The following is a 20,728-nucleotide window of genomic DNA, read 5'->3' as shown; positions in this document are numbered from 1 at the left end:
GCCTGGCTTCACCCTGGGGGTGCTCAGGAGTGGGCGCCTCACAGGGAAAAGCCAGGAGGGGTTCCATAGCGGTAGGAGTACAGCGCCTTGAGACCCTAACGGGTGAGTAGTGCGCTATACAAGTGCTAATTTACATTTTACATATTACTTAAACCCCACCACTGCTTACCATTGGTAGTTTTATAGTTACTCTTGTTTGCTTGCAATGGCTTCCCTTGTCCATCTTGTGTTTGTTACTTCCCTGGAGCATAACCTATTTACCTGTCCTTTCACTGCTCACCTTTAGGGAACTACTTTTTTCTTTTTGCATAAAAACAGTCTACAACAATGCATACATTCTCCAGATACAACACTTATGTGCTTCTCTCCGCCCCACTCCCATTCTGCATCACTCTCTCACAGGGCTTTTCTGCCCCCACCCTGTTCTCACTTATCTATGTTCTTTGTTGCTCAGTCTTGCCTGCGTCTCTCTGTGTTCTCTTCTTGTGCTTCTCGCCCCTACTCTCCATATGCTGCTTTCACCTTCTTCCCTGTTACCACTCTCCCCACTCCCAGTTGGTGCTTTCACACTAAAATATCTTTGTATACCAATGCAAGTGTGTCTGCCAACTTGGAAGGGTAAATAAAAAATGTAAGTAAACAGCATCCCTGCCTTCCACCGTCACTCAAATGCTTTCTGATGTATATGTGCATCATTGGAATGATGCAACAACAACTGCGCCCTTTTCATTTTTTTGTCAAATTTGCAGAGAGTTGTAATGCTGTACAGAACTTTCAAAAATAATTGGCAAAGCCAATATGTCCTAAAGGTGAGACCTATTTGGTTTGCCAATGCTGGCTCTTCACTGGACAAACGTAGCCCAGAATTACTGCATATATTCACAGATCAGCCGGGGATGCTTTCCTGGTCTCGCATATATTCCAATATACATGTTGGCACCTTGTGCGGAGTATGGTATGCCACTACATCTGCACTGGATGCTCTTACTTTTCTTAATGCTTGTCAAACTAAATGCAATTCCATAACCAATGGATTATCTATTCATAAACATTCAAACAATCTATTGAAATGCACAAACTGTATTTTGTAATCCACATATGCCTAGTTCATTTATTTTGAGTATTAAATACCAATTTATTTCCAAACTTGTTATCAGGTTAATACAAAGCATCACTGATGTAGTCACAAAGGACAGACAGAAAAAGGAATCCCCTCTTCCCGCCCCTATCCCTGCTGCCCAGCATTTCATGCAGAACATATGGCATTATCTGTCCTAAGAGTGTAAAAAAGGACCTTACTGAATTCCTCATGATGTAATGCCTCTGGCCAAGACGAAGTCCATCAGTTAGCTTTGCAACTTTTTATAGGGGGATAAGGACCTGGATTGCTTGAAAGAGTTAAAGAAGCTTGGGTAAAATTCCAACTTTCATGTGGCCTAACCAAGAAATGTGAATGTGTTTGAAGTAAACAGCCCCCCTAGAATACTAATTATATTTCAGTTTAGGTACTTGGCGGACTTTCCCTCCCATTGGAGAGACAGAGTTGTCTAGAGAGTGTGCACATGGTCAGGAGGCCAGAGCTATTTATTATTTCCTATTTGTGTTTGTTGCTTTTAAAGCCAGAGACCATTTCCAATGAATCTACCTCTCCTATTATTGTCCTTAAGGAAGTCTAGGGATTCACCAGAAGAGCAGAATATTTGATAGGTTTTATATTTTTCCTTCCCAGAGAACATCCCCCTAATTTTTAGGCATTCTCAAATTCTGATGACTAAGAAGTCCACACCTAGAGCAAAAAAAGCAGGGCGAGAGAGGACACCCTTGTGTCGTGCCTCTTTTGATCATGAATGTTGTGGATTCTATTCAATTTACTCTGATCTGTGCTGTGGGTGATGTATATTGTGCCATGACTCGCCCTCTAATTTTCAGACCCATGCCCTCCCTCTCCAGTACCACTCTAAGAATAGCCCATCTTATGAATCAAATGCTTATTCATCATCCAAAATAGGTAGAAGCAAAGTGATTATCTTCCCTTTGGCTTTCTTTATAAACGTCTCCATGTTATCATGCCCCTTCCAATTCTTTACAAAGCCCACTAGGTCCAATTTAAATGGAAAGGGCATCACAGTTTCTAATTTGTTCGTTATTATACTAGTGGGGATCTTAGTGTAAGCATTTAATAATGCACACAGACTTTACAAGGCACAATTGTATGAGGTGTCCCTGGTTTGAGGATCAGTTAGAATGCAGCTTCATTCATAGAAAGAATGGTCCTCGTCTCCTTGGCAAAATGTATTCGCAAGGCTAATTGAACATCTCCAGCTTGGCTCTTTCCCTTGTCAGCCACATACTATCCGGTCTCTTATTACATTCTGTATGCTCTCAACACCCTTGCTAAACGTGTGCCCACCTTGCCCCATTTCTCGTAGAAGTCTACCGTTAATTTCAAGAGTCAACTCAGCCATGTTCTTTCTCTAACTCCTTAAGTTCTTCAGTTTGTTTATGTTCTAACAGCCTAATTTGTTGTGTTACCCTTGCCATCACTGCTAAAGCCAATCCACGCATGAGTTTAAACCATTCCTATATATCACTGGTGTGGTGTTACAAGTCTAGATTGACTGCTGTTGCTATTGCCATTTCTATTCTGTCAACACAGTATCTAAATCATTCCCGATGCAGCATCCAGACTTCCCTGGAGATTGCAACTCTACCCCTGCCCCACCATACCAAGATATGACCGTGATCTGAGACAGAGATGTCAGTTTTGTATGTTTTGCTGAGTAGTCTCTGTGTCATGAGTCTAGAGACACAAAGTTTATATAGGTCATAAGCAATTCATGCCACTCTCAAAATCTCCTCCTTCATATACTTAATGTGACACACCAGCTTCCTCAGCATCCGAAGATGTTTAATGAAATAACAAAACACCTTGGCAAGCAAGTCCCAAGCAGTATCTTTGCCTGAGGTGAGCTCAACATTCTTCAACAAAGACTTGTGAAGCATGTTGTCTTTCAATGACAAATGAATAAGAGATCACCCCCAGCCTCCTATTACTTAAGTGGAAGAAGACTAGAAACAGGAATTAAAGATAAGAGACTGTGCGGCTTACTCCTTATATTCCCCTTTACCATCCTACAGCATGATTTGAGCAAAATCCTTCTCTTGATCTACTACCCAAGCTTTAAGTTCTGTAGAACTAAGCCATAAACATAAGAGAAGGTTTTAAAAACTTGTCTCTAGGTTGCTACACCAAATATCCATATTGCCCGGGAAAGTTCAGTGGTGTTTGTGACCCTGGGTTTCTTCGTTCTTAGACACCATGTACTAGTGGCTTTTCAGGGGTGTCGCCCTCAGCCACCTTTTTATATGTTTCCCATATTTGTGCATGAGGAGCCTCAGCATTGTTCACATAATCACAGCTTTTTCGGGGTGAAGTATGAGCATGCCTTTAAGAGATGTGTTTTTTTTTCTTAGCATCTCAATGTGAATTGAAGCTGCCTTGGGATTTTCTAGCTGTATCATATTTGTTTCATCTCTAATTAATTCATTTGCGAGCTGTGCTCTTTTTGCATGGTCTTCCGTTCGAGTCTCTTGTTCAGTCTCACAATACCAATTTGGCTGTCTAGTCCCTGCTGCACAATTCCCTAACAATTATATGAGGCAGGCATAAATATTGCCTCCTTCTGTCATTTCCTTCTCTCCACAATCCATTCTTAAAATCTTTGCATTTTGCCCAAAGAAGCTATGCCCTGTTTCCATGTGTGGAGAAGTTGCTTAGAGTTTGAATTCATATCTATCTGCTTTTCCATTGTTTACAGCCTTTGGCACATAGAGCCAATTTACTATCTACTATCCCTTTGCTGTATTCTGATTGATTGTATGTCAAAGATTTGGCAAAAAAAATTGTTCTACCAGAATATGATGGGAATAATGTCAATGACCAAAATACTGTGAAGGTAAGTCTATATAGGTAAGTGTAGATTCACTAATACTAAATCCACAACTATGTACCTATGTAAAAAAGTACCTTTTCTATATTTTTGGATCTCAATATTTTGTCCAAGATACTCTAGTACCACGATATTCTGGAGTCAATATCAAGATGTAATACCATCGGATCTGAGTGATGTGAGCCTGTCTGTCAATGATTTTTTCATCAAACCCCATCCTGAATTTTTCTAAACATGTTTTTTAGTAAGGTCACTTCCTTTTTGGATGCATCTTTTCCTCTGACAGGAAGGGATGACAACATGCCGCCCAGGTATTGATCTATGCTGCCCATTCTGATATTTCTAAAGGGTTGTGTCATGAAGGGGTATGTTTAATTCCCTATTTCACACTTTCTAGTTCAGTCACTGGAGCAAATGATTAATCTTTCTGATCTCTTCTGTTGTAGAGTTCTCTTCTTCTACCTGGGCTCCTGTCATACTTGAAAGTTACTCCTGCTGATGTTTGCCTCTATGGGCTAAATGTTCCTCACTGACAGTATGGAGAGCACCTTTATTGTTATACTTAGCTGTAGCATGGACTTGCCACCCTTCACACATCCAATGTGTTGATATAAATGGGAAGCTGTAACCCACCCCTACCATCTGGGGCAATATCTGGGGCAGCTCAATTGACATCAACACAAAGCAAGTGAAGTGTGTTCTCCAGTATCTATGTTCCAGCCGCATGACAGAACACAGGGACCCCCACGGCCTCAAGAGTGAGCGTCATACAATGTAGTTCCAGTGTTTTACATTCAATCAATAAGAGACAGCTACTCAGTAGCTAGATGTAAATCCAAAGGAATACTCAGATGTAAATAAATAAGGGCATCATCCCAATTGATGCAAATACCTTAGCCAGCCACCACATCTACTAGTGCTCAAGAAATATCTCAAAGTTACTGTGTTTCAAAACAGACCTCTGGGGAACTCATCAATGCAGTTAGGGGAGAGTAACTAGACAAACTCATGTGAATGGAGTAACTATGTCCAGGGAGAAAGGACAAAAACCACCCCGACCTTCCCAGACAATCAGTATTGTGCTTGAGAGGGAACACTGACATATATGTGCAGCAGCCTATGGTGATCAGTGTGTGTTTACAGTTGCTGCATCACTGTCTTTTCAATTGGTCTCAGAAAAAATAGACTAGTGATGGATGGAAAGAAAGGAGAATGGAGGGATTGATATTTGATCATTTCCATAAATGAGTAATCAGTCCCTTCTTGAGCTGAGAAGGGAAACTACTGTACTCCAGCGAGTGGTTAATACATCCACCTTCAATATCGACATGAACTGGGTACCAAGGGGCCTACCCACAAACTGCATTTTATAATAAAGTAGTACTCATCATCTACTAGGAAATACTTTCCACAAACTTGTAGCCAGAGACCTGTACCTTTGCCTCTTCTATCTTTTATGGGAGGACATCTTCGCCATGATGGTGAAGCTCTGTGAACACGTAGATATATGTTTCAGTAGTAAATGTGGGATGAACAAGAGGAAGTGGCTGGAAAATGGATCATTACTTACTACTAAATGTGAGGAGCATAGAGAAATTTAAGGTGGGGTTTAGTGATGGCCATGATAATACAAACACATACCAACAAATGTGTAAGACCTTTGCCACTCACAAACTACACTTCTAAAGTTACTACTGCCCTAAAGGTGCATTAAACATGTGTAAATGTACGCCAGCCCAACCTTGGAGTAGGTCAAACACCACCGAAGTCCATGTACTGGTACTGCAACACAATCCAATAGAAAACAATAGGATTAATATTTGAGGAATTACTCACGAAGAGGCCAACCAGAAAATCGGAAATACTATTTGAGAAAGGATGCACAGTCATAGGCAGACTCAGATGATTTTATTGGCAAAACAAATTGGATTATCAATTTGACTTTGTTCCCCTAAGAAACTTCTGGCTGTTGGGTAGTCTGAAAGAAGAGAATTTGTACTAGCATTACATAGCGCCCCACATTGATTTCAAGGTTACGAATAAAGATTGCTCACACAGGCAAACACTGAGAACAGCAAGGTGCCAATTTAGAGACCATAGGGTACTTTGTCTGCATGGATGCGACCATACTGATCAAGGACACAGCAAGGGTGTGTTGGCTAAATGAAACATCTTGCGTAGTTCCCAGTTAAAGGCAAGAACAGCTATGGTGCTCTGAGGTGAATTCAGATTATGAACAAACAGGAATTACATCTCATTTAATATGCCTAGTATCAAACATGGTTTTAGCTGGCATTAAAAAATAATTAAGTGCACACAGCTCTATTCCCAAAAAAAAGATTCTGAACAGATAAAAATAATATCAATCATATTAGATTTAATATATATAGGCCAATGCAGAAAATAAAATAGGCCACTGTTGATAGGATATGGCCTATTATATAAATAAATATATAATAATATATAATATATAATATATAATAAATAAATAAAATAGGCCACTGTTGATAGGATATCTGAAAAATTGCTATGTGAATAACCCCAAGAAAAGTAATAAAGAAACTGTGGGCAATTTTTTTCTCAAATGCTTCTAAAAGAAAATATATTATACCCAGGTATATTATAGATAACAAGGAAAACATACTTAACAACTGGGAAAAGTGTCACTAAAATAGATGAAAACTTAAATGTATAAGAAACCTTAATAAGAGGATACAGCACTTAATGAGTGGAAAGCGCACTTAATAAGAGGCTAGAGCAAAGAGTACTTCCACGTTTTTCAATCAGATCGATATACTGAATGGAAAACATCTCTGGTAACCATTGGCTAGAAGAGGCTGAGCAGTATGGAGGCAAAGCAAGTTTAAGGAAGAAAGAAAATGTCAACTTACAAAGAGGAATTAGGTCAGCAATCTCAGAGGAGTACGCTGTTGACCAAAGACAGTTTAATAGGGCCGATGCATAAGCATTATATTTTACTTTGCAGCATGAAACAAAAGAAGCATCAGGGACTACAATTGTCCACAAACACAACATTCTATGGTGCATGTAAAGTGATGATTTTCTCAAGTGCAGCGCATGAATGTAATGAACATAACACACTGTGGTAATGAGATGAATAGATACTAGAATGACAAAATGTGGAATCAGCAGTGTCCCATGTACCACATTTCCACAGATATAGCTGTTCAAATGCCACTGGCACACCAGGACACGTTGTGTGCCTCTCTGGGGTGCCTGGTCAGCAACAACAATACAGATCTATGGAGATGCAACTGATGATAGAACCTACTACTAGACAATAGCAAGCAAAGAGATGTGATGTTGGTAGTAATTCCAGGCAACCTGGTTGTGTAACAGGCAGCTGAAAAGGATTCACAAAAAGTGCTCAGCGCTATATCTATTGCATAGGAAATTGCAACAGCTGATTCTCCATAAGAAGTGAATTCTTCCTACTTCCTCATCAAATTGGCTGATTTGCTTTACCGCCCACTCTAAATGAAAGCCCCAAAGTAATGGGAGAAAGAAAATCTCTACTCGTATTAAACGATTTCACAACCTGAAATATGAAATGTAGTAGCTAAGTTTCAAAAGTTCTTTTAAATAAAAATGTTGCAGTTATTGTTTTAGTTTTAAAATAATGTACTGACATACACAATTTAAAAATATGCTTATGCTGTGTGACTGTGCAGTTAAAGGCAGGTCAATGTTTACACCAAAAAAGCAGTTCAGTTCATTTCCTTTCTTAATAACTGGGGTCTTTCAATGGGCCGGCACAAACCTTTCCGAAAATAAAGTTCATTATAATTGGGTTCAGCATGGCAAGTGTCAAGCAGATCTGTGGGGTGACTGGGGTAGGTGCCAGAGAAGATCGAAAAAGTGACATTTGCAACTTTAATTCCATTTCTGCTACAGAAACAAATGTCGAATTGAATTACAACAAGCACTTTAAGAAATGAGTGTTACAAAAATGTGTCAGGTGGGCTAGAAAGGGATACAAAATTGGCGATATCTTGGGCCACTAGTCTGCAAATAGTACGCAAAGTCAAATTTTAAAGTATAGGAATACAATTGTTTTTTTTTTACCCCACCTTTTAGTCTACTGGACTCAAAAACAAACAAAAAACAAAAAAATCAAAAGGGGGATGTCAACGGTAGAAATAGAAGTGGCCACCCACCAAATGTGCTTGCCTCAGGGAAAAAGATCCTGCCTTCGAACACGTCTCACATTCAGTTCAATTCGGTCTGAATGCTCAGTGGCATAAGGAACATATTTTCGGGCAAGGGATGTATGACAGTAGAGGAGAGAGGAAACCATCAGGAGAGGTGAGCCTACACCATCTGAAGCAACAAAGATGAAGGAGAAAGCTGGGCCTTCTCAAGGGACAGATGAAAATTTAGAGTGTCACTCAAAACAACTCCTGGGATCAGTACACATTCCCGGCTGCAATTAAGAACCATACCTATCAGACAAAAATATCAAGGCCTCTGGACCGAGGAAGGCAGAGGATTTGCCAATCCACTGACCACTTATAAGGGATTGCCTAACTAGAAGGCAGGGACAGATTGTAGATTCCATATGGGGGTCATCCTTTTCATTCCTAGAGCACTCCCAGGCCACTAGACACCAACCCCGGCGGGAGGGAGAACCTATTTAGTCCCTGCCGGAGGGAGGAGACATCAGCTAAATAGATGTAACAGGGTAATTCTGGATGGAGTCAGGGATATTCCTGGTGGAAGAAGGGTTCAAGCATCTTAGATTGAGGACTTCTGGGACATTTTACATTAAAGAGAAGAGGAAGTGCTGCAACAGGGAGTGGGTACAGGATGAGAAGGTAGACAGGATTGATAGTCAAAATTCTGCACTGGCTATTGCACAAGATGAGACTGGCACCTTACCACAATCTCCTCAGAACAGTCCTTGACCTGGGAGGACTGCACCTGAAGAAGAAGGTCCTGCTGGAAGAAAGAAGACTCTTGATGTTTGTGTGGCACTTAAGGACTAGAATGGCTTTCGAAGGGTAAGGTGGCTTACATCCTGTTTGCCTTTTCTATGGTCACAAAAAAGCAGAAGCACTCATGTCTCCAATAATACCCAGCTGACTACAAGACTGGACCTTGCAGGAGCCCTCACTGTAAAGAGGCCTAGTGTCTTGATGCCTGTCCTGAAGATCTGGGTCTACAAAAGTGACCAGAAAGAACTTTCTAATCATATGGAGAAAATAAGGTTCATTTTGGCATTAGTGAGGACTGGGTCAAGGTGGTCAGGCTTGTCCGTAGCATGCAAGAAAGCCAGATTCATCTTCCTTCAAGCTTTTTGCCATGCTGAAAACTGGTTCAGCGAAGCCTGCATAAAAAAGTATCTGATCTTATGAAGCCCTGGCCAGCTACAGCTTAGAGACTTGCCTCGTTGGAGGATTGTGAGAACCAAAAAAGTAACTAATTCCAAAGGTAAAACCTTGGACCAGGTGAAACAAGAAATTCCTCCCAGCGACAAAGCTACTTCAGCAGCTATGAACTCCAGCTTTGTCCTGCTTGGAGCTTTTGGTGCCAAAATCCACTGCTTCAGCTGCAGCATAACCATGACTTCGAGGGACCCCCACCAGCTTTGGACCTTGCCATGCTGGAGGACTTTGACTTCCAGAAAAAAAGAACCAAGTCAGAAGGTAAAAGCTTTAACTGGAGCAAACGGCCTTGTGTATCCGACCTCCACTCCTTCATGGTTGGCCTAAAATCGCACCTATATCCAAGTCAACCAAAAGCATTCACTATTGATTGTCACTTTACTTTTTTTTGTTGCTTTTTGATTAAAAACTTTAAAAATACATTCTTATCTCCAGTTCACTTAAGTGTATTTTGTTCATCTTAACTTTCTGGGGATGACTGCTGCTTATACCACAGCTACTCGGGTAGAAGCAGAGGTTCTTCAAGCCTTGTAACACTTAACCATGGTGTGTTTATTTAGTTGGTTAGGATCCTACTTCTTGTATTACTAACCCACTTTCTGAGCTATGCTGCATACATATATTATTAGTGCTGCCCACCACTCCCTTTCGCTCACAGTATGATTTAGGTAATTAAGTCTAGTATATGTTGTATTTCTTCACACTATTGTACACACAAAATATAACAATCAAAAGAGCACTGACTCAGGCATACTGGTGTGAATAGTTCCAATAAAACATAGTGCTCCAATTTTGACCAGTGACTGATTATTCCAGGGAAAATAAGCCCCAATGACACATGGCATTAACTCATGAGATAAATTAATGCGTTGTGTTAGATCAGTCTGCAACCAGGTTCGGATCAGATATGTGCATGATGCAACCTAATATGGCACCTCTTCTAGCTACTAGCAGTTAGTGTTAAGCATTTTATGAAGAAATACAAAGACTACTATAATACTCATCTTATTTTTCTGTACACTCTGTTTATGTTTGCTGTTGTCAATATATTCATGATTTTTGTAACCATTCTGCTGCATATATTTTTTGTTAGGTTGATGTATAATGAAAGTCCTTAGTATGCCAATCCCTATGCTTCAGTTTGTGTGCTAACCAGAGGGGTGGGCTGAAGACAATTTACCAACAACATGTCCAGTCTTGATAGGACTGACTATTTGCCCTAATGTGGGCCCTTCTTCCGGTAAGATTTAGGAAGGTTAAGGGGGCACAGGTCTGTTTTCTCCGCCCCACACAATTGGTAGGTACACCTTCGAGCCTGGGAGCCCTGAGAAATCAACCAGGTGTGACTGAAGCCTTAAGCACACAACAGGATTTTTAAATAAATGGTGACCCTAGGTGTCTTACCCATGGTCCATACCACCACTGGGAATCAGTGTAGGTAGACAGCATGTGATATGTTCTCCATTACCATTAAGCTCCACGGCCTACCATTCCATTGTAACAATGCAGAAGTCTGTGGCATCTGCCATTTCAATAAGGGCAGATGTTTCACTGTCATCAATCAACATAAAAGTCTTGAGTTTCCCACTAAAGAGTGTAGGGGCTAAAGTATATTTAAAGGAATTCTCAGTCAGACGTGAGGCCCTGGGACTTCTGAAGGTGATGTATAAAAATGTCCCCAGCTCGCTTTAATTAAAGCCTGACTGCTCTGGATGCACTTGGTCAGTCATGACCATATCTAATTTACAGGTGAATACCCCCGTGAATATTTTTGCCCTGTAAGGGGGAGGGGACACATTTTGGCAAGTCTTGGAATTCAGACATCACCTGAGTGATGTTGTTTTGTATTTTGTTGAGGTAGAAACAGGATGAAATTTCTGAGCATTTGCACATCAATTCTGTGGATAAAGGTCAAGTGGTTCAAAGGTGGAACTTTGGGATCCCTCCTGTCGCAATAGGTTGACACAAGAAGCGTGACATATATTAGCCAAAGAAGAAAGGGAAGATCTAAAAATGTAAATCTCCCCAATTGCTGTGTCTTATTCAAAACATTTACATCCTGAGAAAGTTATAAGCAGCCAGTCTAGGAACAGCAACTGACCATCATGTTGGATATTTGTGGCAAGAAAGACTACAAAAAAATGGATGTTACATTAATTCATTGGATAATATCCATTCTGAAGACTGCTGCAAACTTTTACCATATGATTCATCAGGCCTCAGGGAATCTACTCGCCCACTCGCTCTGGCAAGTCATATTTTATCAGGGTGAGCTATTTTTATGGCCTACATACAGGTTAGCGGACAAAGAACAGATGTTATGTTCACTCAGAAAGTGAATGCTTAATAAAGACTTCTTTAAATCTTGTTTTTATCTTGTTGTATTTGCTCTGCCAGAGACAGAGATCAAATGTCAGCTTACATCTTATTACAATATACTGATTATTTTATCCTGGAAATAGGTGTTTACTTTTCTTTCTTTGACTGTAAAATTAGAGGAATTTGTAAAGCGAACTGTCAGACAAAGGTGCTGTACAAGTAGTGTGAAATGAAAGGCGGTGGGATGTCAGTTTTTTTTTTTCCTAACACACAACATTTAAATACCTTATAAATGAACTGTAAAAACATTTCAAAATATATTTCAGTAGTTAAGAAAGCACATTATTTGTAACTCTGCGTGATGAAAAAAGATTTTAATATGATGAAAACAAAACAGAACACTTTATCTGGTGATGTGCAATTAATAAATATTTTTGTTGAAACTCATTTTCCACAGATTATTATCAGTATGCTATATAGTTTCATCAGTAAAACTGAATATTAGTGGGAACGAGTGTGGCCATTTCAATGAAAAATATGTTGTTTGTAAATGACCATGCACTCTCACATCATACTTTAGTAATATATTTATTAAAAGTGAATTTTTAAACATACACTGACAAACATTTCTGCCCCCGTCCAGATGACAATGCTATTGGTGACCTAAAAGACAAGTCAGCGGTCACAGGTTCCCTAATTGTGGACTAGGTTCTTATTTTACATGGAGCAAAAAATGTGTTTCTTAGATCAAACAAAATAGTTTTATACAGCAGAAATGCTTCATTAGTTAGCAATTATTTGAAGGTGCTCTCGTTTGTGATACTGAAGAAAAAAGGCAGTTCTGTAAAATAAAACATTTGCCTAGGATCACACAATTCGAGACCAGTTTACAGTCAAGTACATTACAGTTAGCTTGAGGAGCTTATCCAAATCACTAGAGCTGCAGCTCTAGTAACATTTTGTATGACTTTTCGAGGCCTGTTTATTGATGGTCAATACTGAATAATTAATTATACATGGATTTGTGCAATGTTTAATTAGCTAGCAATTATCGATTAATTGCCCTTCTTGAGGTTGATGCCAAGTTATAGGCCCACCTACTTTCCCAAGAATTGAAAGCTTTTCACTGAAGAAAAATTATTTCATCGTTATCACACCAACTTAGGCCCTACATGATGTGGCTTGGCTCATCTTTTTACTTACATAAGGAAACAGACCATTGTTATCTATATTCCTGACCAAAGGTCTTGTTGACGGCTATGCATTTCCTTTACTTGAATACTTGGGTGTGGAAAGAAACCTGGGCCTCAGCAAGGAATAGTAGAATCCATTCATCCCAACAGAGATCTGAAACAAGGGTGCACGTTGTCACCCTGCTTTTCAGCCTCTATCTTGTTGATATGGGACAAGCCCTGGCATCTTCACATTAATTTCCACTAGAACAGGAGAAGCAATCATTTGTTTGTTGGTAACACCATTTTTGGCACCATATTGAGGCAGGCCGTATTTGAGGCAAAGGCGAGTGAATGATTTAGACTAGAGGCGTACACTTTTCTAACATGTCATTCAGCTGACCAATATTTAAGCAAGGGGAAACGCAGCTGCACAGCAGATGCACCTGGGAAAACAAGCCCATCTGTGCCATTTCAGGAAAGATTCTGCTGCATTGGTCTCCAACTGCATAGCCATACTTGACACTGGTAAGCTACTTCTTAATTTACAAATCTATGCATCAATCGTGTCAGTTAGTACTCTTTATTCAGCTTAAAAAGTCTTAAAAGAAACATAAACAAAACAAATTATACAATCATGTACTTCTTCAGTAAGAATGCGTGTAATAAAATATATACAAGGTCATAGAAAATTCATTATATAAGGAAAATTCTAAACACCTGTAATAAAACATATACCAAGTTGCCAGGGGCACATAGACTAAAGCTAATGCAGCTCTCACAATATTTCCCATATCTGTTTTTATCAAGCTTCATCCTGGAGTATCTGGGATTACATCTGAAAATTAATCTTAAAAGATGAGTGCTTCAGCAGGGTATCCATCTCATTGATGTCCCCAACTCTGCACGCCAGAGACACGATTACAAGTTGCAGGCTAAGAGAAAACAAATCACAATACTCTGAAAGCTCAAAGTGGAGGTTAGGCTTTTGCTATACTTCACCAGCTACAATTGCCACTTTCTGCTAAAACAATAGTGGGAAACACTGTACATTGGTACAGCCAGTGGGAATTCCCTGTACTGTGTCATGAGAACCCCCATCACCTCCAACCCAGGTGCAGGGTAGTGGGCAAATTAGAAACTGAGGAACCAGTAGGTGTTTTTAATCCCAACCCTGCCAGGACAATCACTTTTTGAATACATTCCTCTACCTCCTCTTTTGTAAAGAAAAAGAGATTGGAAGTATTTAGAATCAGGTTATATGGTGACAGTAGGTGGATGATAGAAAAACTTGGGTAGAACCCAAAACACACTCAATATCACCCCGGAGAAGAGCGCGCCCAGCCTTGTGGACTACTTTCTAAATTATGGCATACTGTGAAAGTTACAGACTTTGAAACAAGTAATCCTGCAGTGTAATCTAGTTTGTACTGCTTAGCCAATTAGTTTAACTCTTGGCAAATACGGTTATCTTTATGCCTTTGAGCACTCATGTGGCAATATGTTAAAACAGGCTCAATACAGCAAATGGGCACCAACGACATATTCCCAAGACAGCTTCCAGCGATAATTAAATTCATACAAGATATGATGGTTTCATCATATTTTCGTGGCTAAATGGGGGATAGCTGGCCATCTGGATCGCTACTGTTCCTGATTATTGAAACACAATAACATACTATGGAGGTGGTGATGAGACCATAAGTCAACCAGAATGCCAGAGCTGGCTCTCACGACACCAAACACCAAGGAGCTGTTTGTGCAGCAGCTTCCAGAGGATAAACAAACAAATAACAAGAATAAACCCAGAAGACACGATAGGTTGAGTTTAATCTGAACCGGGCAGGGAAAAACAAGAAGGATGATGGAACGCAAAGTCAGGTCGACAAACTAAACTTGAGCAGAGAGCCAATAAAACTAAAAATTGTTGCTAGTCATGCAACCATGAGTGCAGTATGGGTAAATACGCTCTAGCACTATTGACCCCGAAGTTGAACACCAAGCTAGCAAATTCCCACTTCTATGATGATTGATGGATAGCAGTCTAGTGTTTCTCAGATGCCACTGCTCAGTCTTTCCAGTCGCTTCCCTTTCTAAATCGACTAGTACTATGACTCTGCGATAATGAGATTTATAGCTAGTCCAAAGACATTATGCGATGACCCTTTTTAACACGCTTCTGGACTGAAATCTTGACAAATGTCCTGACGCAACCCAGCAAGATGAAAAACTAATTCCAAAGATTCCTGCAGTCACTAATGTGTATTTCAAATTTTATATACATTGAAATTGGCCAAATGCATTAGTCTGGTTAGCAAGGGGCCTCATTGTATTTGGTTTCCTGTGATGTGGAGTGACCATTAACTCAGTCTGGCTAAACTAAAGGCTTTATTGTAATCATCTGCTGGTTTTGGACTGATTTCCTGGTGGCTCGGGGCTGTTTTACTCCAGGTAGTGTATTAGCATACCTAACAGTAAACTTGTTGCTAAAGTGGCATTGTGCAGTGCAGCTGTGCTGCATCTCCCTCAGCCAGTTACCATGTAATACATGCTGACCGAATAATGACGCTCCTTTGCACAGCTCTAGTTTACAGTGTCAGGACTGAGACATCCCGGTCGGCCGGGCCGCAACAGACTTTCCATTCTGCTTTTTTGGCTTACATCCCCTCAACTGATGTGGTTGCTGAGCAGATTGGCCTATTTCCGTAAGGCACCCACCCTGCATTATCCTCTGTGACTGTAGACAATCCACTAAAATTAGTCAATATTGGCGAACATTCAGTCTACAGCTCCCAGGATGCTATGGACATTATACTAACTTATAAAAAAAAAATTCTCACCATTTCTATTGTAGCCTTTCATTGCGTTGACTCTACCAGGTGTTACAAGTCAGCCTAAAACGGGTAACGCATTCACCACTCCCTTTAAAACTGATAACTTTTGACCCTTGGGGAGCCAATGGCAGAGTTAAACGTTATCTTCACCAGCAACAGGTCGGTGATGGAGTGGGACACGAAATAAGGCAATCACACTCATGATGGCGCCAACATGAATCTGATATTTGTAGTACATTTTCTAATACTGCCTTCCTCACGATCATGTTGTATTATTCTGAGTCTACAATACTTGTAGCTTGTACTAATGTAACAGATAATACTATACTAAATAGTGATTGAGTGGCGTATCTTGGTCAGAAAGATTGGGGGCTATGAGCTTATCCAGTTAAAATACGACAAGTAGGGCATAAGGGGGCTTAAGAGCCAGTGAAGATTGAGAGGAATGTTGGCTGTTAGGGGGTAGTAAGTGGAAGGCAACATAATATTCTGCAAAGCAACCAACAGAGTATGTGTTTTCATCGGCTTGTACATCTAAAATCCATGTGAAATCTGATAGAGAACTCATCATACCTGACCGAGAGCACCTGTACCGAACCATTTACTTCAAAATACATTGATTGGAGGTGGGTGTAATACCCAAACACTCCCTTGAAGCTACGCCCCTGAATATTTCACAACTATATTAAAAGTAAAATTTGTTAACATGAATAAGTTACATTGTAAATACTCAAACCCATGCCTAGAAGAGGGCAATGAACTGGTAGGCAGGAATGCATACACACACGCTTGTGGGAAGCACATGTATTCCAAGGCATGCGGGTAAGCAGAACAAAATTCCTGAGGAGCTCTACTGGTGCTATTTCATCCCAAGCAGCTTTTGACAAAGTAAACCAAGCAATCTTGTGAAGTTAACTAGAAACTAGATGTGTTAGAAATAAATGATACAGAGTGAGGGTAAAATTTCCAGTTAGTGTACCCTTCTGCACCTTTGCCTCGGGCCGGAAACATACAACATGGGGGTCTAGGCTTCTGATTGCTAATTCAAAACAAAGTAATACAGAGGTGTATTATAGCCCCCTTACTACTTTAACTTTAGTAGGTGTAACTCCTATATGTCTGATCAAATAACACTCATTCCCTCGAGAATTATATGGCATAACTCCCTTATCTGCTTTAGATGGGTGATTTCACATTGATGGACTACATGCACAAGAGCCTACAACAACCCTGCGACAACACCTCCACTCCGGAAATTGACTACCAACCGATGGATGGTAGCTTGCAGGGAACTGCGGGTCTCTATCCGTTTCACAATCCTAAGCAGGAAATGTCTTCCTCCTTGCCCACCCCACAGAAACCGCACAACGCCATTCGCAATGTGGAAACGGTTCCTTTTCCATGCCTTCTAGCTATGATTCAGATGATCTACAAAACTCTTCCTGCGTTTCAACAGCGGTTTAATATATTTCAATTTTTTTTGTGGGTGCAAACCTTGTGACTCTGCAGGCTGAAGGATTTGCAACCAGCAAATGGTTTCGCACATCTGCCCTCAAGGTATTGAAAGTGCGTATTAGCAGAGCTTTTAAGTTTCCCAGTTCCATGCATGGGTAGTTTAGTCAGTTTTTTTTCTGCAATTCTGGAACTTGTAATCCTGGTTTTAAAATGGGTTAAAAAGGGCTAAAAAAAAATCCCAGTATGCAATGTAAAGCCTGGACTGGATAAGCTACTCTTCCATGGAACCGGGCAACTTGATAGCTCTGTATTAGTATTCTACATACACAATTATTAATGTTTGGGCCAAGACAATACATTAAAAAGACAGAACGCCTTTTCCAAATTACAGTGTTGCAGATAGATATTCATTTCCCAGTCATGACTGATAAAATGTATTTTGGCTTATCACCCCCTCCCACTGATTTTTCATGTAAACTTGTAAAAATAAGCATACGACGACATATTATGAACTTCAAATAGGACTGTACAATGTTTGTGCCTTTTAAAACCTTTACATTTTTATTAAAGCACAGCCCAATATAGTTTGAAGGTAATTTGGAAATGGGGAAAGGCAAAAGCGTGCATTACATGCATAAATAACGTCATTTGCATTACACACGCCAGGATGTATCATTACCAACACTATGCAGCAAGATCAGAGACTGTTATTAAGTAGGCTGAATGAATCGGGAGAAAAAATGGTCTAAGCTTTCGCTTTTTTGTTGAAACAAATGTTGTGAGATAACATTTACATGTATATTTTAGATTACCTACATGACAGAACTATTGGAATAAGTATTAAGTTAACTACCTGTCCGCTACTTACACGGACCATCCGTAAATTCAGCCCACCGTCGGTTTTCAATGTTTGATCTTTTTTTAAACAGACATTTGTCCGTGATGTTAGTACTTCCAGGTCTCCGGTACTTCCGCATGACGACCAATCCTAGGGCTGAAGATACGCTGTACACGGCAGGATGTTGTAATGAGTAAATTGGCATAGGATTGGAGGATTGTCAGCACCTCAGCCAATAACAGTACCGTGCACAACGTTCCGCAGGATTCATTGGCTCTGGACTCCGCACGTGTCTCTCTGGTATGTAAACACTACCTCAGCTGTCCAGTTTAGCGGTGCATTTTAGATTCGGGTAACCTACAACGACTTTGTCAGGGATTTACGGAGATAGCCGGGCTTGGCACACGCTTTGGGAAATGGCAGGGTCGCCTTGCGGGGCGGTATACAGCAACAGCAGCCTGGTAATTTGAAGCAGGGTTGTATGTTAGGGTTTTGTTTATGTTTTGTTATGTTGTTGTGTTATGTTATATTATGTGTGCTTTTATAGCGCGCTAATCACCCGTGGGAGAGGTTGTGGCATTACCTACAGAGCTGCCGACTTTGGAACTAGAAAACTAGGTTCGAGTGTCGGTTATGGCTTAGCCGGAGATTCTGGGCAAATAAATTAATCTCCCACTTTAAAAATAAATATAAACTTCTGTAATGTAACTGGCGCTCATGGAAAGCACTTTAATACTGTAGTAATCTGATCACACTGAGCCCGAAATGTCGTCAAATAGGCTTTATTCAAGTGAGAAACCACCCTGAACAAACAGCTGCTGCAAGCAGACGCTCGTCGAAGAAAGCGTTCTGACATAAAGGCTTTTCTAAACAAGAGGAGCGGATGGGCCACCATTGTTATTCCCGCACCCCTGTCAGGAGCCAGGAGCCGGCGTGGGAGGAGAATATTACGAATACCTTCAGGCCAAATTAATGTTATGTAATTAAAAAAATCGAGGCAGTGTGTTGCAGGTGTGTGAGGCAGACCTGAAGCTTAATTAAAAGCCAGGTCTTCAGCTTCCTGTGAAAGTCAAGAAGAAAGAAGGAGGAGCTGTTATAGGAGATTGTGCCACTTGTGAGAAGGTGCGCCCCCTTGCTCTGCTTTTGTATATGCATGGGCTATTTGCTAGTGATAGACTGGCAGAGCGGAGGTATCTGAAAGTTTTGTCGAAGTGAATGCACCTGTTCAGATAGGCAGCGCTAGTGTTATGGAGAGCTTTATAGGAGTTAGTGAGAGTTTAATGTGTGTGTGCTTGTGTATTGGGAGCCAGTGGAGTTCCCTAAGGTGTGTGTCAATGGGAGCTTGGCATGGGAGGTTGAGGACGAGTCTGGCTGCTTGTGAGCTGGTTAGTAATCCCTGCATAAAGGGTGTTTCCATAGTCTAGTCTGCTGGTGATGAGGGCTTGGGTGATAATTTTCCTGATGTTGTCTGGTAGCCACTAGGAGGTTTTCTTCAGCATCCTTAGTGTGTTGAAGCAGGCCAAGACCACTCTGTTGACTTAGTAGGTCATGTCCAGTTTATTGTCTGTGATGATTCTGAAGTTTTGTATTGATTTCCTTTGTCACTGGGAGACCTCTGGAGAGGGCCACGAGATCCTGTTTCAGGGTGGGGGGTTGCTGTATAGGGTTGCAATTTTGATGCAGAAGGAATTGGAGAGGTTGTTGCACAGATCTTGTGATGGTTTGATGTTTCTGTGAAAGCTGTTGCAGTGTTTAAGTCTTTGATGATTGCAAAGATTTCTTAGCTGCTGTTGGAATTTGTGTTTATTTGTTTATTTAGGGCCTTCCTCTTGGTTTCTCAGATGAGCAGGTGGTACCTCCTTTGGGCAGCTTTGAAGGCATCTTTTTCCACTTCCTCTTTGCTGGTTCTCCATTTCTGTTCCAGTTGTTTTGAGTGTTGTTTGGTCACTTTGAGGTGTTTTATGTATCAGCTGGCTTGTGTTCTATGTTTTTTTTATTTTTTTTTGCTGTGTAGCTTCATTTCACCGGGCCCAGAGTGTTGGCGCAGTTGGTGATCCACTTGTTGAAGTTCTTTATGTCAAGTGTCAGGATGCCTGTGGGTTTCGGTTTGTTCCTGTGTAGGGCAGTTGTCCAGTCCGCCTCAGTTAGGTTGTTCCAGTGCTCTCCTTCCTGTGGGAGCTCTTCTGGGTTGATGGATGTCAATTGTAAAACTGACTATGGCGTCGTCTGTCCAGGTGACTGGTTTTGGGGTGTTGATCATAAGGTTTTTGACAGATTTGAACATAGGGTCTAGGATCTGTCCGGAGGTGTGGGTGGACACTTTTGGAATCGGTCCGGATGGTGCCATACCTGTCAACCTTCATCAAGCAGTTTTCATTCACTTCTTAGATCTGGACAAAGTGTAAGTCATGCTAGAGTAATTTGTGTATTTTTGGGAATTTCACGTCACAGCCCTGCCAAGTAATGCACCACACATCAGGGGTTAGACTAACACATTTTATTGCAGGTGTCTGCATTACCACTCTAAAATACATTAGACATGCTATAGTGCAGAAAGAATATAAACATGGGATAGTTATTTGAACAGGTAGACTTTAGTCTATTCATAAGATCGGAATCACCATTAGCCCACAATTATGGTCACGAGATTCCAGGTCAAACCAACATACTCAGAAACCGAGGGTAAACAGAAAGGGAAAAAGGCAGAAGGGGAAAGGGACAACAGAGAGGGAAGAAGGATTGGGGTACAGCAATA

General features: G+C 40.7%; 1 protein-coding gene across 4 annotated transcripts in view; it reads right to left on the bottom strand.

The window, feature by feature from the left end:
- Positions 1-18,140, bottom strand: part of TTLL1 (TTL family tubulin polyglutamylase complex subunit L1) — a 219,674-nt gene extending 201,534 nt beyond the window's left edge. For 2 of the 4 annotated variants that reach the window (XM_069228307.1, XM_069228305.1), the window contains exon 1: positions 18,004-18,140. The gene's annotated coding sequence lies outside the window, so the exon portion shown is untranslated. Of the gene's footprint in view, positions 1-17,988 lie in introns of all 4 variants that reach the window. The other 2 variants (XM_069228306.1, XM_069228304.1) reach the window with 1 other exon arrangement.
- Between the last annotated feature and the right edge of the window lie 2,588 nt (positions 18,141-20,728).

The sequence above is a fragment of the Pleurodeles waltl genome, chromosome 4_1 (genome assembly GCF_031143425.1).
Source record: "Pleurodeles waltl isolate 20211129_DDA chromosome 4_1, aPleWal1.hap1.20221129, whole genome shotgun sequence".
NCBI classification, from domain to species: Eukaryota; Metazoa; Chordata; class Amphibia; order Caudata; family Salamandridae; genus Pleurodeles; species Pleurodeles waltl.
Note: the sequence above shows the minus strand (reverse complement) of the source record. Positions and strands in the feature narration are given on the sequence as shown.